At 47.1% G+C, this 26,352-nt stretch overlaps 1 long non-coding RNA gene across 1 annotated transcript; it reads right to left on the bottom strand.

Annotated features, from left to right (window-relative positions):
* Window positions 1–5,855: 5,855 nt before the first annotated feature.
* LOC134911537 (uncharacterized) lies at window positions 5,856–15,522 on the bottom strand. The gene is made up of 3 exons (XR_010176650.1): window positions 15,261–15,522; window positions 6,420–6,528; window positions 5,856–6,331 (listed from the first exon to the last, which is right to left on the bottom strand). It is a non-coding gene; the product is annotated as an uncharacterized LOC134911537 (long non-coding RNA).
* Window positions 15,523–26,352: the final 10,830 nt, after the last annotated feature.

The raw sequence follows: 26,352 nt of genomic DNA, 5'->3' as shown, positions 1-26,352 counted from the left end.
CAGCAATTGAGCAGGGGTTGTCCCGTCTGGATCCCAACTGGGTCCTCCTAACGACGGACGCCAGTCTGCGGGGTTGGGGCGCGGTGTTCGAGCAACACTCTCTTCAGGGTTGATGGACCAGGGAGGAATCTCTCCTCCTGATAAACATTCTGGAGTTGCGGGCAGTGTTCAATGCTTTGAAACTGGTCCTGCTTCTGGTACAGAACAGGCCTGTTCAAGTATAGTCGGACAACGCCACCATGGTGGCGAACAGAAATCATCAAAGCGGCACTCGAAGCTGCATGGCAATGAAGGAAGTGTCAAAGATTCCTCTATGGGCGGAACGCCATCTGCCAGTCATATCGGCAGTGTTCATTCCGGGGGTCCTCAACTGACAAGCGGACTTTCTCAGTCGTCAGGACGTACACGCCGGAGAGTGGAGCCTTCATCCAGAAGTATTTCAACTCCTAGTGGACAAGTGGGGCCTACCAGATGTAGACCTGATGGCGTCTTGACACAATCACAAGGTTCCGGTCTCCGGAGCAAGGACAAGTGATCCTCAAGCAGCGTTCGTGGATGCCCTGGCAAATCCATGGAACTTTCGGCTGCCATACATGTTCCCTCCGGTGTCATTCCTGCCCAGGGTAATAAGGAAGTTCAAGCAAGAAGGAGGATTACTACTTCTGATAGCTCCAGCGTGGCCCAGACGGCATTGGTTCTCAGACATGCAGGGTCTCTCGATAGAGCGTCCTTTTCTTCTTCCGCAACGCCCAGACCTCCTTGTTCAGGGCCCTTGTGTCTACCAGGATCTGGCCTGACCGGCTTTAATGGCGTGGCTCTTGAAGCTTCAGTTCTGAGGGCCAAGGGATTCTCTGAGGCGGTCATTCAAACTATGTTGAAAGCCCGTAAACCGGCTGTGGCTCGGATTTATTATAGGGTCTGGAATTCTTACTTCACCTGGTGTGCGGCTAAGAATTATGATGCGTATAAGTTCAGAACTGCCAAACTTTTGGCTTTTCTGCAACAGGGCCTGGACTTAGGCCTTCGACTGGCCACCCTCAAGGTTCATATTTCGGCCTTGTCGGTGTGGTTTCAGAGAAAAATTGCAACTCTGTCTGACATTCATACTCAGGGGGCAATATTTACTAATATTCGTGTTTGAGTCGGTTTGTGTAGTGTTTAAACTCGTTTTGTATCGGGTGCATTTTCATGCAACTTTTTGAATCCATATACGCAAAGTTACGAAGCAGTCGACTTTATGGTTTTCGTGTTTTCCGATGTCGATGCCAGTCGGGTTTTTTTGGCACATTTACGGCCGTCATTGTCATTTACGTACGTGTTTTTGTTGTATTTGCTGTTTTTTTTCCTAAGTTAAACGTGGCAGGGTTTTTTTTTTCCAGCGGCCGCATTTTCACTTTCAGTTTCGATTTTCATCCCCGTTCGTGATTGGTTGTGTTTCAGATGGTAGGAGTGTCTGTGCGCAACCATATAAATACGCCCCAAACCGTCCGCACCTCGTGGGTTTAGTTAGTGGTGAGGAGGAGGGAGGTTGTGCTGTGGAGGTAGGTGAATTTGTGGTTTGAAGAGGAGTGGTGGTAGCGATTTCTGAGTGTGGTATTGTGTTTGAAAGTCATCTTGTCATTCTTGTTGTCTTGTATTTTGTGGTTTTGTCTCATTTTTAGTCCAAGTTATTTTTCTTTATAGTCCCTTGTCAGTGTGTGTGTGTGTGTGTGTGTGTGTGTGTGTGTGTGTGTGTGTGTGAGAGTTGTGTAGTGGTAGTGGAGGAGTGTGTTGTTTGTCTTTTTTTCCCCTGTGTTAACTGTTTAGACACACAATTATGTGTGACTCAGAGGTGGAGGGTGTGAGTGAGGGGGAGGAGGTTGGTCAGGTGGAGGAGGTGAGTGTTAGTGAGGTGGAGGAGGTGGGTGAGGTTGCTGCAGCAGCCTCAAGTGATAGTGACAGTCAGAGTGCTCCGCAGCCACGCACCACTACTAAGACTGGGCGGAATGTTAAGTTTAATTTTGCAGAAAATGTGGCATTGGTGCGTGAGCTGATGAAGTATCAGAGGCAGCTATTTGGCCCTGAGTCCGCCAAGGTGCCAACATGGAGGAAGACGGTGTTGTGGGCGAAAGTAGTTGCTGCTGTCAATAGTGAGGGGGTGGTCAAGTGGATGGAGGACACGTGCCGCAAACGGTACTATGACATAAAGCGACGTGTCAAGTCCAAAATGGCCAAGGAGGCCAAGTCGGCTCGGAAAACCGGTGGTGGGCAGCCCTATATTGCAAGTTATCTGGAGTATGAGGAGCCCATGCGGAGTGTAATACCTCCAGAAGTTGTCTCTGCAACCCATGTCCGGGATTCAGATAGGCCCAGGAAGAATGGTGAGCATGTGTATTTGCATTTAAATTTTTTTTTTTGTAATGTGTGTCATGTGACGTTGCATATTACTCCCATCTTCAAGTGTGTGTCAGCAAATACATTGTTTTGGTTAATGTTTTATATAAAAGCCAATGTAACATCTTACTTTATTGTTTGTCATGTGTTTTTCAGACAGATATTTTGCATGTGTAGTTTGGACTTGGTGTGTCTCTGAATTGTCCTGCAATGTTTTCCTTTTGGGCGTTTTTTTTTTTTTTTTTTAAATTGTGACTATGTTTTATATTTAAGTGATCCATGTGCAATTTTTTTTAAAAAGTGGTTGTCATGTTAGAGGCTGGAGTACTGGAAAGTGGTTTGGAAACCACTTACATGTGTAATGTCATCTTTAGATAATGTTAATTATTTAATTTAAAAAACAATTTTTTGTAATTTTTTTTTTGCTTGTATATGTACCGTGACACCACACTGCAGTGTAATTTTTTTATAAATTGCTGCATTTTGTTTTTGCTCATATAGTGGTAATGTGTCTTTGGAGTGCCACATCACGGAGCAAGTTATATATTGCATCTGTAATATTTTTCCTTCCAATACAAAATGAAGTTGTGTTTTTTTTTGTTTTTTTTTTTATCTTTTCTTGAACTTGTGGCCTATGTCAGTGTCCTGTACATGTTTTCCTGTGTTGATGTTGCCATAGTGCATATGTGTTTTGGTCATTGTTTTTTTTTTATTTTTTTATTTCTGGTCCTTATGTTTGTTTTAAATAAAAACCAAGCATTTCTAAAAGAATAAATGTTTATAAGCATAATGGGTGGATGTATACACAATAGCATGATTTTTTTTATATCATTCATTTTATACAGTGTCTGAAAAAAGCAGTACTACTCGTCGGCCAGTAACTCCTATCACATCTGATGATGATGACGCTGCGGAAGCAGGTAAAGGGGTATATGCAATTGCGGTCGAATTCCCGAAATTGTCGAATTTCGGGTCATTTTTGACCAAAAAAAAAATTCGCCTATGCAATTCAGTGCTTTCCGACCAAAAAACGGACTTTCAAAATTTGACTTTTTGAAATTCGAATTTTTGCAAATTCGACTTTTCTGCAATGATACAAGTGCTGCAATTCGACCAAAGCATATTCAATTCAAGTTTGGAAATTCGACAGCAGTGCTTTTAGACAGCAAATTCGTCATTTTCAATCCGCCACACTTTGGAGGGTGAAAACAAATAAAAAAAATTTAAACATGTTTTTTTTTGTGTTTTTTTTTTTTTGGGAATAGCAGATCTATTTATATTAGAAGGGATTAGGTACTTTTTTTTTTTTTTTTTGGAGGCACAAATATTATTTATATATTTTTTAAAATATTTTTTTTTTTTATTGCTGGAACGGTAAAATCCTAAAAAAAAATGGCGTGGGGTCCCCCCTCCAAAGCATAACCAGCCTCGGGCTCTTCGAGCTGGTCCTGGTTCTAAAAATGCGGGGAAAAAATTGACAGGGGATCCCCCGTATTTTTAAAACCAGCACCGGGCTCTGCGCCTGGTGCCTAAAATACGGGGGACAAAAAGCAAAAAGCGTAGGGGTCCCCCGTATTTTTAACACCAGCATCGGGCTCCACTAGCTGGACAGATAATGCCACAGCCGGGGGTAACTTTTATGCCGTGCCCTGCGGCCGTGGCATTAAATATCCAACTAGTCACCCCTGGCCGGGGTACCCTGGGGGAGTGGGGACCCCTTCAATCAAGGGGTCCCCCCCCCCCAGCCACCCAAGGGCCAGGGGTGAAGCCCGAGGCTGTCCCCCCCCATCCAATGGGCTGCGGATGGGGGGGCTGATAGCCTTTTGTGATCATGAAAAGAATATTGTTTTTTCCAGCAGTACTACAAGTCCCAGCAAGCCTCCCCGCAAGCTGGTACTTGGAGAACCACAAGTACCAGCATGCGGGAGAAAAACGGGCCCGCTGGTACCTGTAGTACTACTGGAAAAAAAATACCCAAATAAAAACAGGACACACACACCGTGAAAGTAAAACTTTATTTCATACGTCGACACACACATACTTACCTATGTTCACACGCCGACATCGGTCCTCTTCTCCATGTAGAATCCAGGGGTACCTGAAAATAAAAGATCAATATACTCACCTCAGCCATGGTCCAGAGATAAATCCACGTACTTGTAGAAAAAAACAAAACGCAAATACCCGACCAAACGGACTGAAAGGGGTCCCATGCTGACACATGAGACCCCTATCCCCGAATGCAGAGAGACCTGTCAGTGACAGCTGTCACAGAAAGGTCTCTAAAGCCAATCAGGAAGCGCAACTTCGTTGCGCTCATCTGATTGGCTCTGCGCGTCTGAGCAGACAGCGCATCGCACAGCCCAGTCCATTATATTTAATGGTGGGAACTTAGCGGCTAGCGGTGAGGTCACCCGCCGGTCAGCGGCTGACCGCGGGTTAACCCCACCGCTACCCGCAAAGTTCCCACCATTGAAAGTAATGGAGCGGCTTTGCGATGCGCTGTCACAGCACAGACAGCGCACAGCCAATCAGATGAGCGCCACGGAAGTAGCGCTTCCTGATTGGCTGAAGGGACTTCAGCGACAGGAGTCACGTGATGTCCCGGGATTCGGGAGAAAGGGGTCTGATGTGAAAGCATGGGACCCCTTTCTTAGTCCGGTATGGATCGGTGTTCGTTTTTTTGTTTTGCCAAGTACGTGGATTATCTCTGGACCTGGATGTACCTCTGGACGCTGGAAGGTGAGTATAATTTTTTCACAGGTACCTCGGATCGTCGGAGACCGTGGCAGTCGGCGTGTCAACATAGGTAAGTATGTGTGTGTCGATAGTGTGTAATAAAGTTTTACTATCAAGGTGTGTGTGTACTGTTTTTATTTGTGTATTTTTCCCCCAGTAGTACTACAGGTACCAGCGGGCCCGTTTTTCTCCCGCATGCTGGTACTTGTGGTTCTCCAAGTACCAGCTTGCGGGGGAGGCTTGCTGGGACTTGTAGTACTACTGGAAAAAACAATATCTTTTTATTATCACAAAAGGCTATCAGCCCCCCCATCCGCAGCCCATTGGATGGGGGGGGACAGCCTCGGGCTTCACCCCTGGCCCTTGGGTGGCTGGGGGGGGGGGGACCCCTTGATTGTAGGGGTCCCCACTCCCCCAGGGTACCCCGGCCAGGGGTGACTAGTTGGATATTTAATGCCACGGCCGCAGGGCACGGCATAAAAGTGACCCCCGGCTGTGGCATTATCTGTCCAGCTAGTGGAGCCCGATGCTGGTGTTAAAAATACGGGGGACCCCTACTCTTTTTGTCCCCCGTAATTTTGGCACCAGGCGCAGAGCCCGGTGCTGGTTTTAAAAATACGGGGGATCCCTGCCCAATTTTTCCCCTGCATTTTTAGAACCAGGACCAGCTCGAAGAGCCCGAGGCTGGTTATGCTTTGGAGGGGGGACCCCATGCCATTTTTTTTTCCGGGTTTTTCCCGTTTTTTAAAATCGCGGCAAAATCCGCCAAATCGGCCGATTTTCGCCCGCGATTCTGGCGAATCCGTTTTTCATTGAATATGGTGAATTCCGGAAGCCACCTTCCGGAATTCACCTGTCGAATTAAGTCGAATTAAAAAAACGGCGAAAAATTGCCGCGATTCGCCGTGAATTGCATATACCCCAAAGTGTCCATTGTAGTATAGGGTATGCTTGTAAAGGAATGGGCATAACAAAATTGCACTTTCATTAAAAGGTCCATCAAAAGAAGTATGGAGCAGCAGAAGTGGCACTTCTGTAAGACATCACCACAAAAAACCTGTGGCCGAAAAGAAAGCAAGGTCGTATGTCCCGGCACAAACACAGCAGGCTACCCCGCCACGAAGATTATCGTCCGTATGTTCTGTACCCCCACTCCAAATTTTGGACACACCTCCAAGACGTCATCCACACTCCCCTCATCTTGATTGTGAGTATCAAACTGAAAAAAATGTGTAAAATGTCAGAACATAATCAAAATCAGTCATAACCGCATTAAGTCAAAACACATCCAAAACTAAAATACTTACCGCAGTAAGTAAAAGCTGAAATAGAATCCAAGCTAAATGGCCTTGTCCACATCCAGTAAAGATATGTATGTCCACTTGAGCCATACAGTATGACATTGGGTGTAAGATGCTGCAACAGAAAAGCATGTTGGTTTGTTTGCAAAAAGTAAGGTTGTTTTTCCAAAATTCACATGTGTGCTTGAGGTAACATTGTAAAATACATATAAAAACATTACTATGTTTGTTTGAACAAAGCTATAAGGTAACACATTATGTATTCCAATGTGTTTTTATGGTGGAGTATGTGTGAGCTACAATAAAACTAAAGTGTTTGCTTTCACAATTAAGTAACCAGACACATTTGCCTCAAACAGGCATATGTATGTATTTAAGCTATGAGTGATGATATTGCTAGCCAGAATAGTTGAAAGCAACAGTGAATGACTTGTGTTCCATGTGTAGTGATTTTTTAACATTTCACAAACATATGGATAGCTAACGGAGATTTGTTTAACATTTCAGCTTCGAGTCCTGGGAACAGCATCCCTCCGCAACAACACCAACACAGTGACATGGAGGAGACAAACAGCTTAGAAATGCAGCCATTGGGGCGTGGCCTAACTCTCACACCGAGAAGACGTGCCTGTTACCTGCTCCTGAGAGCAAACCACCAAACTCCCCTCAAAATAAATTGGCTCCATCCCTGGGTCCCTGGAATTGCCCCAGGTAGCCTTCTTTACCCTGCTGTACCTGCTGGGGGGATCCCGCGGAGTCGGGGAGCGCTTCTCAGCCCTCCTGCAGACTGCGGCCTTCCCTTCAGCGCGAAGCCGGGACCTGGAGTTCGGACAGTGGCCGGGCGAAGCTTCCGGGGACGTGCTGCTGCCTCGAGGACCCTCTTTGGACCCCTGGAGAGTTCCTGGCGACCAGCCCGAAAGCGCCTACGGACCCCCACCCACCGCGCCTCGGGGCACGGGACACGGAGCGGGAGACGCGGCTCTTCCAGACGGGGACGGAGACGGAGCGGCGGCCATCTTGCCTCCGGCTGTGCACCTCGGGCAGAGGACGGGATCCCGGCCGGGTAAGCTGCAGCACCCCTCCCCTCGATCGCTGGTCCCCCTGCCGCGGAGACAGCCGGCTCCCATTACCGCTGGGCTCAATCACTCTGAGCTTTAGCCGCTGCATCTCCCGCCAGCCGCCAGCCGCTAGCCACCTCCCGCCCCACAGTGGTCACAAGAGCTCCCAGGGAGGCCACATCACTACAGGCCACACTGCCAGGAATTATAAGCAGCCACAGGCTGTAGGGCTAATTAATCAGCCATATAAACAGCGGAACTCGCACCGGCTGCACGGAGCGGTGACCCGACTGCGACAGATAGGCGACCATCTTACCGGACCCCGCTGAGGTCTCCGCCCATCATCACTGCCTGTCGACAGACAAAGCGGCACCCAGACGCCATCGGACCTGACGGGTGAGCCTATAAGCCGCATATTGCGGGACCCACGACCTCTCCGTCTCACCCCCACAAGCAACAGCCTGTCTGAAGCCAACGACACGAGACCCCTGGTCCCCCCACGACACGGCATCCTAATCTGGATCCCTGGGGAGTGCCCGCGTTCTGGAGGCACGGACCCGCCGACTTCCCACCCTCTCCTCGCTAACTACGGGGAAAGCTGCGACCCTACAGTGCAGACGCTGGGAAAGCTCTCACCCCACCTACCCACCGCAAGAGCGCCCTGCAAGAGTGACCTGCACTCCATTACCAAACCAAGTCTCTCCCCCCGCTTGATGAGCCTCATAGAGCTCATGGCTCCTTAAGCATAACGACCACGAAGTGACAGGGGGCTCTACTATTCATATTGCATTAATCTACTACGTTGCTATAAAGCGCTCTATTTACAATGTCGCAAAAAAACCGCAAGAACTCTCAGATACCTAAAGCTAGTGTCCTGCGGGCTTGGGAGAAATCCGGCTCCTCCACCCGGAGCTCCCCATCAACTGAACAATCCTTTGACCCTGCTGACATCGCCACCTCTAGCAGTCCACTGACCACTCAGGATGTGGTGGCTATCGTTACAAAAACGATCCAGTCAGAAATGAGGTCGGTTTTAACTGAGTTCAGATCCGAAATAGCCGACCTGGGCTCCCGCACAGACACGCTAGAGCGTAAAGTGGACGACGTCTGCCAATTTCAAACGGTAGTGGAGCAAGAACTTCTGGATATTCGGGCGGATATGGAAGCGTACAAGGAACAACTGGAGGATATGGACAACCGCAATCGTCGGAATAACATCCGAGTCCGCAACATCCCTGAAAATATATCCCCTAGCTCTCTTCCTGAATATCTGGAGAGCCTGTTTCTACAGCTGACGCCGGATGTCCCTGAAGCCCTGCTCCAGCTAGACCGAGCCCACAGGGCCCTCCGCCCTAGACCACCGCCGCCCTCACAGCCGCCACGAGACGTCATTATACGTTTTCATTACTACGCCACCAAAGAGCGAGTCATGCTGGCGGCTAGAGGTCTACCGACGGTGTCTTATGCGGGATCCCAGTTACAACTGTTTCAGGATCTTGCCCCCTCTACCCTTAAAAAGCGCAGGGACCTAGCACATATCACCAAGGTCCTCCGAGCCCATTCCATAAAATATAAATGGGGCTTCCCCTTCTCACTACAGGTAACGCAAAATGGGAAGACTTTCACAGTCAAGACACCATCACAAGGGGCTGATCTACTTCAAACTTTCGGCATTTTTGAAGACCTCCCTGAATCAACTCAAGACCAGTTGTCACCCTCAATCTCAAATCCACGAGCCCCAGCTCCGGAATGGACTTCCACTTGAAAGATTTCAGATTCTTCACATTACTATCCGTGTTATATGTATATTTAATAATTTCTGAAGGCCTACAGACCGCGGTTCGCCACGTATTCACATACGTTTTTCGAACTCTCCGCGTGGCCGGCTGGCTACGGCGCTGTGGACGATGCTCTCCACTTGGATACACGTGAGAACCACATAGCTCTCCAGATATAAGTTTTTGTCTTATCTATTTATTTTTATTCTTATTTCTATAGTATGAAGGCTTCCATACCTCGGTTTGACATGTTTACGTATAAGTTTTCCGGGCTCTCCGCGTGGCCGAGTGGCTGCGGCGCCATGAGCGGGGCTATCCGCTTGGTTACGCGTGAGAGTCAAATAGTTTTTCAATTCTGCTACCTCTTTATTTTTACGTATAAAGCATGTCTTCATGTCGGTTTATATTGGTCTGTGATTAACAGGGCACACATCCGTTATTATTATTATTCACAATCTCATGATTAGACGGATGTCGATCTTGACCCAAGACCGGATGTCACCCTTAATCTCAAGCCCAAGGGCCCCGGCCCCGAAGTAGTATTCTATTTGACTGCTCTCAGGCACCACATGATACAATCCTTGTTAAACCCGATATATATAGATACTGAATGCTTTAATCTTCATACTTCACTGCCTTGACATGCTACGTAATCACATATGTTTGCTCAGGCCCTCCGCGTGGCCGGCTGGCTGCGGCGCCTCGGGCGACGCGACCCACTTGGCCACGCGTGAGCGTCAAACTGTTTTCTTATCTAAATGTTTTTTTTGTGTTCTTTTTGTTGGTATGTTTTATGTTAGTTCATGTTGGCCCATGATTAGCGTGGCGCTCACATGTTACGGTTTAGAATTTCCCGATAAGACTGATGTTGATTTAGTATCCGCCACCAATGCATGCTTTATCCTTCTCCCTCATCATGTCTATACCGCTCACACTACTCTTTTATTTCAACAATGCAATTCCCCTCGCTCCCTTTATTCCCCCCTGTCACTTGGTCGTTCCTATTACAACCTCTCCCCCCTATATGCTCCTCCTCACCCTAATTATCGTTCTGTCACAATGCCACGTCCCCCCCCGAAGGATACGCCAGGATTGCGTTTTTCCTTTTAGTGTTAAACCTGGCCCTTCTACAGGAAAAGGTTCTTCCCCGCTGTATTCTAATACAGTCCCCTTCCCCTTTTCTTTCCTCCTCTCTCTCTTCTTTCCCCCCCTCCATCTCCATGGTCGGACGGTTCCCTTCCCGCCCCTCTATTTGCGCCACCCACAGTTCTTCCCACCATGACCCTGAAAATTATATCGGTTAATGCTAATGGCCTTAACTCTCCCACTAAACGAGCCATGGCCATCCAATTCTTTAACAGACAAAAGTCTGATGTGGTACTAATTTAGGAGACCCACTTTAAACCCCCACACCCTTCTATGTCCTGCAAACAATACCCACATGTCTATTATTCAAGCATGCCTAACAAACGAAGGGGAACCGCTATTATGTTACGCCGAGGCCTCCCTATAACTGTTCATGATACTATCTCGGACCCCCAGGGCCGTTACGTTATCCTTTCATGTTCCTATAACCAAGCCCCCCTGATTCTGGCCTCCATGTATGCCCCTAATGCGCAGCAGGGTTCTCTGTTTACAGCCTTTTTTGACAGCCTATCCCGCCTCCCTACGGGCACGACTATAATTGGAGGAGACTGCAATGTCACGCTGGATCCACTCCATGACAGATCTCGCCCTGCCCCTACCACCTCTACTCCCGCCAAACTCGGCAAGCGTCTGCAGACACATTTAACACTATATAACCTGTATGACAGCTGGAGGACTTTGTACCCTTCAGCGCAGGGTTTCACTCACTACTCCCCGCCCCACGATCTCTATACCCGCATAGACTATATATTCGTCGACCGAGACACTACTCGTAAACTCCTCAGTGCCCAGACGCTCCCTACCTCCTGGTCGGACCACTCTGCTGTTTTGCTCGAGATTTCATCCTCTTCACCCCTCCCCACCAGATTCTGGCGGTTGAACGAATCTCTTCTGCTTAAAAAAAGCACCGTAGCTGATATTGCCACCGCCTTAGCCAACTATTACGCGGAAAACGCGACCCCTGACGTCTCTCCCTCCCTAATATGGGAAGCGCATAAGGCGACCATCCGGGGCTACCTTATAAGCCTCACGGCCGCCCAGAAGAAAACCGAAGCCCAACGGATCCGAGTCTTAGAAACAGAACTTGCCGCCCTGACCCTTCTGCACCAGCGCCGCCCCAGAAAGAAAACTTATTCCAAACTCCTAGCAGTCAAAGGTCAGCTATCCCAAATCCTCACCAAAAAGGCAGTTAAGGCACTTTTATGGGCACGCCAAAGGTTCTATGAGAAATCTGATAAGGCTGACACTCTCCTAGCCCGAAAACTAAGAGCGAAACGCACTCAAAATCGCATTGTTTCCCTGCGCTGTGCGGACGGGTCTGCCACATTCGATCCATCGCGAATGGCCGCCCAATTCCGGGATTATTATACATCCTTGTACAATCTCCCCTCCACTCTTGATGCTGATCCTAATCATGTCTCCAAACTCCGAGACTATCTTTCCACTTGCAAACTCCCTAAACTTTCCGACTCGGATATATCGACACTCAATGCCCCCATCTCCACTGAGGAAATCTCATTAGCCATTCAGCAGTTACGCCGCACAGCGGCCCCTGGCCCGGATGGCTTCACCGCTCTATATTATAAAAAATTTACTACCTCTTTGCTCCCCATGCTCCAATCTCTGTTTAACGCAATCCTAGATGGGGACTCATTCGACCCAGCCACCACTAGGGCCAACCTTATCCTCATCCCGAAACCTGACAGGGACCCGATGGAGATGAGGAACTATCGACCCATCTCGCTCTTGAATGTGGACCTAAAGCTTTTCGCCAAAATCTTGGCTAATAGACTTGCTCCATTCTTACCCGCCCTCATCCACCCCGACCAGGTCGGTTTCATTCCCTCCAGACAAGCCGCAGATAATACTAGGCGTCTCATTGACCTCATCCAATTGGCACATGACAAGTCTCTTCCGATGCTGGCCGTGGCCCTCGACGCAGAAAAGGCCTTCGATAGGGTGGCTTGGCCATTCCTACAACAGACACTCCTAAATTTGGGCCTACATGGCGCCTTCTATAAAGGAGTTACTTCACTATATCAGAACCCCTCAGCCTCTATCTTAATTAATGGCCTTTCCTCCGATCCTCTTCCCATACGCAACGAAACCCGACAGGGCTGTCCTCTTTCCCCCCTACTCTTCGCTCTCATTATGGAACCGTTGGCAGCTAGAATTAGACTAAACCATAACATAACAGGTATCACGTCAGGAGCTCACAACCACAAAATTGCTCTATATGCCGATGACGTCATCCTCACCCTGACTGACCCACCTGCCTCCCTCCCACATCTGATGGAGGAGATAGCTACGTACAGCAAGTTCTCAAATTACAACATTAACTCAGACAAAACCGAAATATTGGCCCTACATGTCGCGGACCCAGATCTTCGACTCCTACAGGCTGCCTTCCCATGTGCTTGGCGAACTGAAAAGCTCAAATACCTGGGCATCTATCTTACTAAGTCCTACTCTGGTCTCTATGCTGCCAACTTTCCCAGACTCTTAACATCTATCAAACAAGATATGACAAAGTGGAATAAATACTTCTTATCTTGGTTTGGACGGATGACAGCAGTTAAGATGACACTACTGCCCCGTCTGTTATATCTGTGGCAAACTCTCCCCATCCACGTCCCCACCTCAATCCTTAAAAATCTTCAAGCAGACCTCACCAGATTCATCTGGGCAGGGCGAAAGCCCAGAGTAAAGATGCGAATCCTCCAAAAGCATCGTCTAGAAGGGGGTCTAGGAGTTCCTGACCTCCTCAAATACTATAGAGCTGCTCACCTAACCACATGTGTCCTCTGGCACGATAATCCAGGACACAGAATCTGGACGCAACTAGAGGCTACCACACTCCACAGATATTCCCCCTACAGTTTGCTCTGGTGCCGGCCGAATAGCCGTCCCCCAGCTTCCTCGCTGATGCCCACAGTGAAATTCACCCTCGCCATATGGGACCTTTGCTCACGTCTTTACCGACTACGCTCCTTTCACCCTCTACTCATCCCTCTGTGGAACAACCCGGCATTCCCGCCAGGGGAGAACCACTTAGCTTTTGATTCATGGACCAACCATAACTCACTTTTCCTTCTAGACATCGCCCCGCTACATACATTCCCCACGTTTGATGACTTACAATCCCGTTTCTCGCTCCCACGCTCAACCTTTTATCAATTCTTGCAGATACGCCACTTTTTTGCCTCTACCTCCGGAACACCACCCGTGGGAGGTAAAACGAGCTTTGAATCCCTCTGCTGTACCTGTCGATCAACTAAAGGCTTACTTTCAACTATATATCAAATCTTATTAGCTCACAACTCGCCCCTGAAGGAACCCCACGAAGTAGCATGGGAACGAGAGGTAGGTGAAACCCTGACGACAGATGAATGGTCAGAGATCAGGCAAGAAATTTCCACGAGCTCAATTGCGGTCCGAATTAAAGAAAATTCCTACAAATTATATTACCGATGGTACCTAGTACCATCGCGTCTCCATTCAATCTACCCCTCCTGCTCAGATAACTGTTGGCGTCAATGTGGCCGGCGTGGAACCCTGCTGCATATTTGGTGGAACTGCCCGCAAATTAAAGGATATTGGACTAGGGTCCATAGACTTATTTTTAAGGTCCTCGGAGTGACGATCCCGAGGTCTCCTCTCTATTCCCTGCTCTCTCGCCCGATACCTCGCACCCCCCGCCACCAACAAAAGCTAATTAAGCATATTTTAAATACGGCCAAATGCCAAATCGCGGCCAACTGGAAATCTCTGTCACCCCCCACGACCCCTGCTACCATTAACGCTATATGGCAAACCTATAGACTGGAACGTATTACAGCGGTTCTCCGGGACACCCCAGATAATTTTACCAATACGTGGTCACCCTGGACATCACACTTCGGTGCTGAACCTCCACTAACTACCATATAAGATAAAGGGAACCATTACAATACCCTATCCAACTGAGGATAATCTGATATACTGCCCAGGCGACTGGGACCGCCCGACCATTCCTCCCTTACCTCCCTTTCCAATCCTCCCTCCCCTCTTTTTTCTTCCCCCCCCCCTTTTTCCTCTTTTCTCTTCTACTTCTAATCTTACGCTTACTCTTTGTTACTCTTTTATAGGCTATAATGCTTCATTAAGAGTTATTCCCTCGCCCTTAGTTACAGTACACACCACATGTATTACACTATCTATCGGCAACTCTTTATACATTGGCATGCATGCCGGATTGAATTCTCACTCTCTCATTGTTGTACATAGATAGATATACTGTCACTGTTATTTAACAGCTAATTGCGATATGTACCGATGTGTGATACCTGTAATGTATTTCTTACGAATATCTTGTTAAAAGTACAAAACTCAATAAAACTTTTTCTCAAAAAAAAAAAAAAAAAGAAATGCAGCCATTAATGCAAGGAATGAGCCCCCCAGCACCTGTGAGTACAACACCACAGCAAAGCACACCACCACCACAACACAGCCCAACAACACCAGGAACACATGGCCCTGATCAGGTGTTTTGGACTATTTGGGCTAGACAGCAGGCCACTAATGAAGATTGCCTGCGTAAGCAGACACAAATGTTTGCAAGCCTACCATCTCACCTCAGAAGAATATCAAGAAATCTGAGTAGACAAAATGAACAAACAACCAGAATAGGCAATACCATGGAACTCATGCGTACAGACATTACACAGGTCATGGGCAACTTACAGCGCATAATGGAAGAACAGCACAGACAACAGCAAAGTTATATGAGCATTTTTCAAAACAATCAAAAGATTAATGAAAGTTTATTCCAAATAGTAGACAATCAAAATGCTGCTACACGTGAACTCAATGCCACCCTCACTAACCTGAATGAAACACTCAGATGCATGCACAAACAGCAAACAAGCAGCAGTTCTGGTACGACTACTCCAAATATCACGCCAGTCTCATCACCACCAAGACGGTCCACCAGAGCACGACAACATGACAGTGCTAAAGGCAAAGGGCAGGACAAGCAGCCACCCAAAAAAACGTGAAAAAAAACAAGTTAGACATTTGTGATAAGTAACTCAAAATAGTTAGCAAGTGTTTTTGTTGCTAAAAAAATATAACACTTAGCTCCTTGACCCTTTTTTCAACATCATCAATTATAAGTGGGCCAAAAAAAAACCACAAATTTAGTTTGCACATTTATTCATTAACATTTTTTTTTTGGTATTGGAGGAGGGAAATGTTGATGGAGCCACACATACATGTTAGCAGGAAGTAAACTGACCACTTGATTTTTTTCTAATCATTACTCTTTCTAGATTCCAATCATTCTCTTTGCCTGCAGACAATCCAAATTACAATGTTAGTGATACATATCTTAGCTATCTTATCTATACAACATTACAAGAAGAACACAATTGAGTTGCGTAAAAAGCTTGTAATATGTTGCCTTTGTTTTGTTTGAAAAACATTGTCCAAATGAATGTCCGTATTGTTGGGACATGTTTGTGTGTGTAAAAAATGATTAAGAATGTTTTTACACATGATGCTGAAACAAACAAATATGTACTTTTCCAACAAAAAACAAAAACTGTGTATAATAATGTATATGTGTGGCAAACTGTGTATTTACTTACACATTATCAAGTTTACAGCATCAAACATTAGGAAATAAATTATTCCTGATTACAGTAAGTTTGTGAGTCTTAAATATGATGGTGCATCACACATAGGGACACATGTATTCCTCAAGGCTAACATATTATATGTTGAGGAGTGTTTTTTGGGAACACAGGTTCTCAAACTCGGCCCTCAGGAACCCACACAGTGCATGTTTTGCAGGTCTCCTCACAGAATCACAAGTGACATAATTAGCTCCACCTGTGAACCTTTTAACATATGTCTGTGAGTAATTCATACACCTGTGCTTCTACTGGGTTACGAGAAAAACATGCACTGTGTGTGGTCCTGAGGGCCGAGTTTGTGAACCTGTGCATTAGGACGTTACACACAATGATAAAGTGAAATACTAAATGGATGTAAGTTTACGATCACTTATCCAGACTTAATGCATGCCACTCATAATCTGTTGTTTTGAGATTAAAAATACACACAATACACATGCGACATTTGTTTTTCATATAGCGAGGGTATGTTTGTATGTGTCAAGGAGACAGACACATTCTGAGTAATGGATTGTGGTAAAAAAGGCAAAACATCTATTTATGATTACACAACAAATGAAATAAGCAAACCAAGCTTACCTTAGAAATAGCGATTGATGATCTGTTGCCTAACCTGCCTCCCTACATCAGTACTCCAAGTATCACCAGATGTCTCTAATTCCTCTGCTTGCTGGCTGCTTTCTTCCTCCTCCTTCTCCTCAACATGTGGCAGATGTTGTTGCAAACACATGTTATGAAGAAAGCAGCAGCAGAACACAATTTGAGTCACCTTGGAGGGACTATACAACAAAAGGCCACCAGACTTATCCAGACACCGAAACCTAGATTTCAGCACACCAAAACATCTTTCTATCACATTCCGCGTGGATTATTGTAATTGTGTTCAGCAGGGGTATCAGGTCGGGACAATGGAGTTAGAAGCCAAGAGAAACAGCCATATCCTCCATCACCTAAAAGACAGATATAGTAACGTGATTCATGTTAAGATACAGCAACACATAAGTAACACACTGTGGGGCAGATGTATTAACCTGTAGAAGGCATAAGGAAGTGAAAAACCAGTGATATGTGCAAGGTAATAAAGGCAGCAGACAATCTGTTCCTAAATGTTAATTTACATATTGGAGCAGATTGGCTGGTGCCTTTATCACCTTGCACAGATCACTGGTTTCTCACTTCCTTATGCCTTCTACAGGTTAATACATCTGCCCCTGTATTTGGACAAAGTATACGCAGGCCTACACATATCAAATTACATACCCAGCAGCCATCCATCTGGCATTTGTCCGTCCTCAAACTTATCAAAGAGGGATGACTGACTGAGGATGAAGGAGTCATGTCAGCCCCCAGGGTAACCAGCAACAACACTCATTATTTTGAGATTTGCATCACAAACCACCTGCACATTTGTGAAGTGTTCGAAATGGCGGTTTGTATATATGTGCTGCCTGCCCCTAGGTGGTCTCAGCTGAATGTGTGTGCAATCTATGGCTCCAAGCACATTGGACATGCCAGCCAGCTCATAGAAATCTACCCTGACGGCATGCCACTGAGACTCCTGGGTAGGGAAGCAGATTGAGGCCTCGATGTGGGGCTGCAAAACAGCCAACACCTGTGTGAACATTTTAAAGAACAATAAACATGAGATTTTAGGACAGAACTGGCCACCGAGAAATTAAAACAAACACAAAACAGAAGAGGTCGTTAGGTATACATCACCTGTGTTAAGATTCTTGAAAATGAGGGCTGTGAGATTCCTATGACATCCCCAGACACAGCCTGAAAGCTGCCAGTAGCCATAAAGTGCAACACAGCCAGGAGTTTGTGCAGGCCTGAGACAGGGCGAGAGCGTGCTGTCTCAGGGTCTAGGCCCCGTTTGACAAGGTCATACAGACGGAAAATGTTGTTACGATTTAGACGGAACATCTGTATGACCTTATCATCGGACAATGCGTTCAAGTTTAAATGCCCCCTAAAAAAACGAGGCCTGCGCAGCCTCCGCGGAACCTGTACAACCTGCTGACCATGTTCAGTTTCTTGGCCCTGGGTACTTACAGGCTGATGTCTGAGTCTGAGGAATCCCACAGCACACAAAAGATCACTGGCCCACAGTCCTGCTGCCATTTCTGAGTGTAGGTGTATTGAAATGGGCCTAACATCCTTTTATAGGCATCCTAATTCAGGTGTGAGTGATTTTTTATTTGCAACACATGTAAACACGACTGAAAAAAGCAGGTCTATTTTTTTGCCGCTTTTTTTAACGAATCGCAAAAAAATATGACCGCATTTGAGCACTCAGAGACTAACACCCAAATACGAATGAATAGTGAATTCCCGTATTCTATGAAATAACAGCCGCGTTTGACCGATGGTCTATTCATTCGTATTTCGGAACGTTGTCATTCAAACCATTACGAATAGACTAGACACTGCCGAGATTGGCGCTTAGTGAATTTCCGGATTGGGACTTAGAAAAAAAAACACAAATCGGCCAAACTCTGAGTTTTAGTAAATACTGGCCAGGGTGTTTTACGGATTCAACCTCCCTATATTCCTCCTGTGGCTCCTTGGGATTTGTCGGTTGTCCTGGATGCCCTACAAGAGTCTCCATTTGAACCTCTTGAGTCTGTGGACCTTAAGTGGCTTACTCTTAAGGTTGGTCACCCTTTCTGATTTTTCACCGTGACCGGGCGGTTCTTAGAACTCGCCCTGGTTATCTGCCTAAGGTGGTGTCATCTTTCCACCTTAACCAAGAGATTGTGGTTCCGGCCTTTACCTCTCCTGGTTTATCCTCCAAAGAGCGGTCTTTGGATGCGGTACGGGCTCTCCGTATTTATGTGAAGAGAACAGCTTTGCTTAGGAGATCTGATTCTCTCTTTGTCCTTTTTGGTTTTCATAAACGTGGCTGGCCTGATAATAAGCAGACCTTGGCCAGATGGACTAGAATGGTGATTGCACATACTTATGTACAGGCTGGCCTTCCAGCTCCTGCTACCATCAAAGCCCATTATACTCGGTCTGTTGGAACTTCTTCGGCGGCCCCCCGTGGTGCGACCCTTGAACAATTGTGCAAGGCAGCTACGTGGTCCTCAGTGAACACGCTCATAAGGTTCTATGCCTTCGATACTTCCGCCTCCCAGGATGCCTCCTTTGGACGCCGGGTTCTTGTGCCCGCTACAGTGCTTCCCCTCCCATGAGGAACTGCTTTAGGACATCCCCGATGTAATTACCTGTGGAATCACAGTGTACCCCGCTGCAGAAAAGGAGATTTATGGTAAGAACTTACCGTTGTTAAATCTCTTTCTGCGAGGTACACTGGATTCTACAGGGCGCCCACCCTGACGCACTTAGCTTCTTTGGGTTTGTATGGCATTAGCCGCTCATACCTTCTCCTGTCATGAGAATGTGGTTCGCTGTGGCTACTAACTGTTGTCGTCTCTCTTACCTGCTACTGCATTGGACTGGTTAACAAAACTGAGCTCGTGCCTGGAGGCGGGGAAATAGAGGAGGCGGCGCTATGCATCATGGGAACAGTCAAAGCTTTTAGCCTGTTGGTGCCTCGGATCAAGATCCAACTCTACACCACAATGTAATTCCCTGTGGAATCCAGTGTACCTCGCAGAAAGAGATTTAACAACGGTAAGTTCTTACCATAAATCTCCTTTTTTTTTTAAAGGAACCACTCCATCTCAAAACCTATGTTGAGATCTCTGGGCATCATAAAAATGGTCCTCATTTCTAATTTTGCTAATACATTATCTCTATCATTGGTTCTCCAATTTGATTTAGCTATTTGGATACCACAAAAAGACACACGGGGCCGGATGTAATGATGCCGGAGTTCGGTGGCTGTGCGGGAATCACTTACAAGGCAAAACCATGCCCTGTAAGTGATTGCCTCTGTGAGCGAACGGTCCCGTACGAGAGCCCTCACCGCTTCGCGTCCCGTCCCCATTCACAGAATGGAGTTTTAGGTCACACGGGACCTGGCCACACAGGGGATTCCCGCTTACCGTCAGTAACCGCCTGTTACTGACTCCACCCACTGCACAGTGGGCGGGTACTACGCTGCCACCACCAGACTCCTTGTAGCCGTGGCATCTGGAACCACGGTTCTGCTCTGTATGCGTCGACACACAGTCTTACCACCCCTGTGTGGTGTTGACGAATCTCCAAACGTTGCTTGCTTAAGCACAGCATGGTAGCAGGCGGAAGGCAGAGCTTGGAGATGCTGGGTGTACCCTGGACAGCCGGAAAATGGTGCTAGGTTTCGCCTAGCCCTGCAGGTCACAAGATGAAGTGGTCGTCATGAGGCAGATGATGTTTATTTGCCAAATACAGTCTTCAAAAAGACTCAGCAATACAGCAAGATGTTACAGCTCAATGAAAATGGTATAATACACACTGAAGCTCACAGGCCTCCTCTTTTTATACAGTAAAACCACAATGCATCTCAGGGGTTAGTCTCCCCCTGAGTCCTTTCCATCCAATCAGGATATCTTACAAAATATATATAAATAAATTACATTTTAAAAGGATATAACTGCAAAAAATAAGAATTTACTTACCGATAATTCTATTTCTCGGAGTCCGTAGTGGATGCTGGGGTTCCTGAAAGGACCATGGGGAATAGCGGCTCCGCAGGAGACAGGGCACAAAAAAGTAAAGCTTTTACCAGATCAGGTGGTGTGCACTGGCTCCTCCCCCTATGACCCTCCTCCAGACTCCAGTTAGGTACTGTGCCCGGACGAGCGTACACAATAAGGGAGGCAATTTGAATCCCGGGTAAGACTCATACCAGCCACACCAATCACACCGTACAACTTGTGATCTAAACCCAGTTAACAGTATGATAACAGAAAGAGCCTCTTAAAGATGGCTCCTTAACAATATAACCCGAATTTGTTAACAATAACTATGTACAGTATTGCAGATAATCCGCACTTGGGATGGGCGCCCAGCATCCACTACGGACTCCGAGAAATAGAATTATCGGTAAGTAAATTCTTATTTTCTCTATCGTCCTAAGTGGATGCTGGGGTTCCTGAAAGGACCATGGGGATTATACCAAAGCTCCCAAACGGGCGGGAGAGTGCGGATGACTCTGCAGCACCGAATGAGAGAATTCCAAGTCCTCTTTTGCCAGGGTATCAAATTTGTAGAATTTTACAAACGTGTTTTCCCCCGACCACGTAGCTGCTCGGCAGAATTGTAATGCCGAGACCCCTCGGGCAGCCGCCCAAGATGAGCCCACCTTCCTTGTGGAATGGGCCTTAACAGATTTAGGCTGTGGCAGGCCTGCCACAGAATGAGCAAGTTGAATTGTGTTACAAATCCAACGAGCAATCGTCTGCTTAGAAGCAGGGGCACCCAACTTGTTGGGTGCATATAGTATCAACAGCGAGTCAGATTTTCTGACTTCAGCCGTCCTTGAAATGTATATTTTTAAGGCTCTGACAACGTCCAACAACTTGGAGTCCTCCAAGTCGCCAGTGGCCGCAGGCACCACAATAGGTTGGTTCAGGTGAAACGCTGATACCACCTTAGGGAGAAAATGCGGACGAGTCCTCAGTTCTGCCCTATCCGAATGGAAGATTAGATAAGGGCTTTTATAAGATAAAGCCGCCAATTCAGATACTCTCCTGGCGGAAGCCAGGGCCAGTAACATAGTCACTTTCCATGTGAGATATTTAAAATCCACCTTTTTCAATGGTTCAAACCAATGGGATTTGAGGAAATCTAAAACTACATTTAGATCCCACGGTGCCACCGGAGGCACCACAGGAGGCTGTATATGCAGTACTCCTTTAACAAAAGTCTGTACCTCAGGAACTGAGGCCAATTCTTTTTGGAAGAATATTGACAGGGCCGAAATTTGAACCTTAATAGATCTCAATTTGAGACCCATAGACAATCCTGATTGTAGGAAATGTAGGAAACGACCCAGTTGAAATTCCTCCGTCGGAACACTCCGATCCTCGCACCACGCGACATATTTTCGCCAAATGCGGTGATAATGTTTCGCGGTGACTTCCTTCCTTGCCTTAATCAAGGTAGGAATGACTTCTTCTGGAATGCCTTTCCCTTTTAGGATCTGGCGTTCAACCGCCATGCCGTCAAACGCAGCCGCGGTAAGTCTTGAAAGAGACAGGGACCCTGTTGTAGCAGGTCCCTTCTCAGAAGTAGAGGGCACGGGTCGTCCGTGACCAACTCTTGAAGTTCCGGGTACCAAGTCCTTCTTGGCCAATCCGGAGCCACTAGTATTGTTCTTACTCCTCCTCACCGTATAATCTTCAATACCTTTGGTATGAGAGGCAGAGGAGGAAACACATATACTGATTTGTACACCCAAGGTGTTACCAGTGCGTCCACAGCTATTGCCTGTGGATCTCTTGACCTGGCGCAATACTTGTCCAGTTTCTTGTTGAGGCGAGACGCCATCATGTCTACCATTGGTCTTTCCCAACAGTTTATTAGCATGTGGAAGACTTCTGGATGAAGACCCCCCTCTCCCGGGTGAATATCGTGTCTGCTGAGGAAGTCTGCTTCCCAGTTGTCCACGCCCGGGAAGAACACTGCTGACAGTGCTATTACGTGATTCTCCGCCCAGCGAAGAATCTTGGCAGCTTCTGCCATTGCACTCCTGCTTCTTGTGCCGCCCTGTCTGTTTACATGGGCGACCGCCGTGATGTTGTCCGACTGAATCAACACCGGTTTTCCTTGCAGGAGTGGTTCCGCCTGGCTTAGAGCATTTTAGATTGCTCTTAGTACCAGAATGTTTATGTGAAGAGACTTTTCCAGGTTCGTCCATACCCCCTGGAAGTTTCTTCCTTGTGTGACTGCTCCCCAACCTCTCAGGCTGGCGTCCGTGGTCACCAGGATCAAATCCTGTATGCCGAATCTGCGGCCCTCCAATAGATGAGCCTTTTGCAACCACCACAGAAGATATACCCTTGTCCTTGGCGACAGGGTTATTCGCAGGTGCATCTGAGGATGCGACCCTGACCATTTGTCCAACAGATCCCTTTGGAAAATTCTTGCATGGAATCTGCCGAATGGAATTGCTTCGTAAAAAGCCACCATTTTTCCCAGGACTCTTGTGCATTGATGTACAGACACCTTTCCTGGTTTTAGGAGGTTCCTGACAGGTCGGATAACTCCTTGGCTTTTTCCTCGGGAAGAAAAACCTTTTTCTGAACCGTGTCCAGAATCATCCCTAGGAACAGCAGACGTATCGTCGGAAAACAGCTGCGATTCTTGGAATATTTAGAATCCAGTCGTGCCGTCGAAGAACTACTTTAGATAGTGCTCTTCCGACCTCCAACTGTTCTCTGGAACTTGCCCTTTTTAGGTCGTGCAAGTAAGGGATAATTTAGATGCCTTTTTTCTTTGAAGAAACATCTTTTCGGCCATTACCTTGGTAAAAAGGCCCGGGGTGCCGTGGATAATTCAAACGGCATCGTCTGAAACTGATATTGACAGTTCTGTACCACGAACCAGAGGTACCCTTGATGAGAAGGACAAAATTTGGACATGGAGGTAATCCTTGATGTCCAGGGACACCATATAGTCCCCTTTTTTCCGGTTCGCTATCACTGCTCTGAGTGACTTTATCTCGATTTGAACCTTTTATGTAAGTGTTCAAAACATTTTAGATTTAGACTATGTGTCACCAAGCCGTCTGGCTTCAGTACCACAATATAGTGTGGAAAAATAATACCCTTTTCCTTGTCGTAGGAGGGGTACTTTGATTATCACCTGCTGGATATACAGCTTGTGAATTGTTTCCAATGCTGCCTCCCTGTCGGAGGGAGCCGTTGGTAAAGCAGACTTCAGGAACCTGCGAGGAGAAGATGTCTCGACTCTCCAATCTTTACCCCTGGGATAATACTCGTACGATCTAGGGGTCAACTTGCGAGTGATCCCACTGCGCCCTGAGACTCTTGAGACTACCCCCCCACCTTGAGTCCGCTTGCACGGCCCCAGCGTCATGCTGAGGACTTGGCAGACGCGGTGGAGGGCTTCTTTTCCTGGGAAAGGGCTGCCTGCTGCAGTCTACTTCCCTTACCTCTATGTCTGGGCAGATATGACTGGCCTTTTGCCTGCATGCCCTCATGGGAAAGGAAAGATTGAGGCTGAAAAGACGGTGTCTTTTTTAGCTGAGATGTAACTTGGGGTAAAAAAGGTTGGATTTCCCAGCTGTTGCTGTGGTCCCCAGGTCCGATGGACCGACCCCCAAATAACTCCTTCCCTTTATACAGCAATACTTCCATCTGCCGTATGGGATCTGTATCACCTGACCACTGTCGTGTCCCTGACATCTTCTGGGAGATATGGACAACGCACTTATCTTGATGCCAGAGAGCAAATATCCCTCTGTGCATCTCACATACATATATATAGAATGCATCCTATTAAATGCTCTACATGAATAAAATATTTTCAGTCAGGGAATCCGACCAAGCCAACCCAGCACTGCATCTCCAGGCTGATGGCGATCGCTGGTCGCAGTATAACCACCGTATGTGTGTATATACTTTTTAGGATATTTTTCCAGCTTCCTATCAGCTGGCTCCTTGAGGGCGGCCGTATCTGGAGACGGTAACGCCACTTGATAAGCGTGTGAGCGCCTTATCACCCTAAGGGGTGTTTCCCAACGTACCCTAATTTCTGGCGGGAAAGGGTATAACGCCAATATTTGCTATCGGGGTAACCCTACGCATCATCACACACTTCATTTTATTTTATCTGATTCAGGAAAAACTACAGGTAGTTTTTTCACTCCCACATAATACCCTTTCTTGTGGTACTTGTAGTATCAGAAACACGTAACACCTCCTTCATTGCCCTTAACGTGTGGCCCTAATGAGAAATACGTTTGTTTATTCACCGTCGACACTGTATTCAGTGTCCGTGTCTGTGTCTGTGTCGACCGACTGAGGTAAATGGGCGTTTTTAAAACCCCTGACGGTGTTTCTGAGACGCCTGGACCGGTCCTAATAGATTGTCGGCCGTCTCATGTCGTCAACCGACCTTGCAGCGTGTTGACATTCTCACGTAATTCTCTAAATAAGCCATCCATTCCGGTGTCGACTCCCTAGAGAGTGACATCACCATTACAGGCAATTTCTCCGCCTCCTCACCAACATCGTCCTCATACATGTCGACACACACGTACCGACACACAGCACACACACCGGGAATGCTCTGACAGAGGACAGGACCCACTAGCCCTTTGGGGAGACAGAGGGAGAGTCTGCCAGCACACACCAAAAACGCTATAATTATATAGGGACAACCTTATATAAGTGTTTCTCCCTTATAGCATCTTTTATATATATACAATATCGCCAAAATCAGTGCCCCCCCTCTCTGTTTTAACCCTGTTTCTGTAGTGCAGTGCAGGGGAGAGCCTGGGAGCCTTCTCTCCAGCTTTTCTGTGAGAGAAAATGGCGCTGTGTGCTGAGGAGATAGGCCCCGCCCCTTTTTCGGCGGGCTCGTCTCCCGCTATTTTTGAAGTTAGGCAGGGGTTAAATATCTCCATATAGCCTCTGTGGGCTATATGTGAGGTATTTTTTGCCTCTAATAAGGTTTTTATTTGCCTCTCAGAGCGCCCCCCCCAGCGCTCTGCACCCTCAGTGACTGTTGTGTGAAGTGTGCTGAGAGGAAAATGGCGCACAGCTGCAGTGCTGTGCGCTACCTTTATGAAGACTCAGGAGTCTTCAGCCGCCGATTTTGGACCTCTTCTCTCTTCAGCGTCTGCAAGGGGGCCGGCGGCGCGGCTCCGGTGACCATCCAGGCTGTACCTGTGATCGTCCCTCTGGAGCTAGTGTCCAGTAGCCAAGCAGCAAATCCACTCTGCACGCAGGTGAGTTCACTACTTCTCCCCTAAGTCCCTCGTTGCAGTGATCCTGTTGCCAGCAGGACTCACTGTAAAGTAAAAAACCTAAGCTAAACTTTCTCTAAGCAGCTCTTTAGGAGAGCCACCTAGATTGCACCCTTCTCGTTCGGGCACAAAATCTAACTGGAGTCTGGAGGAGGGTCATAGGGGGAGGAGCCAGTGCACACCACCTGATCTGGTAAAAGCTTTACTTTTTTGTGCCCTGTCTCCTGCGGAGCCGCTATTCCCCATGGTCCTTTCAGGAACCCCAGCATCCACTTAGGACGATAGAGAAAATAGGATTTTAAATTACCTACCGGTAAATCTTTTTCTTGTAGTCCGTAGAGGATACTGGGGTCCATTTTGTACCATGGGTTATAGATGGGTCCACTAGGAGCCATG

This window comes from Pseudophryne corroboree, chromosome 4 (assembly GCF_028390025.1).
Source record: "Pseudophryne corroboree isolate aPseCor3 chromosome 4, aPseCor3.hap2, whole genome shotgun sequence".
In the NCBI taxonomy this organism is placed as follows: domain Eukaryota; kingdom Metazoa; phylum Chordata; class Amphibia; order Anura; family Myobatrachidae; genus Pseudophryne; species Pseudophryne corroboree.
Note: the sequence above shows the minus strand (reverse complement) of the source record. Positions and strands in the feature narration are given on the sequence as shown.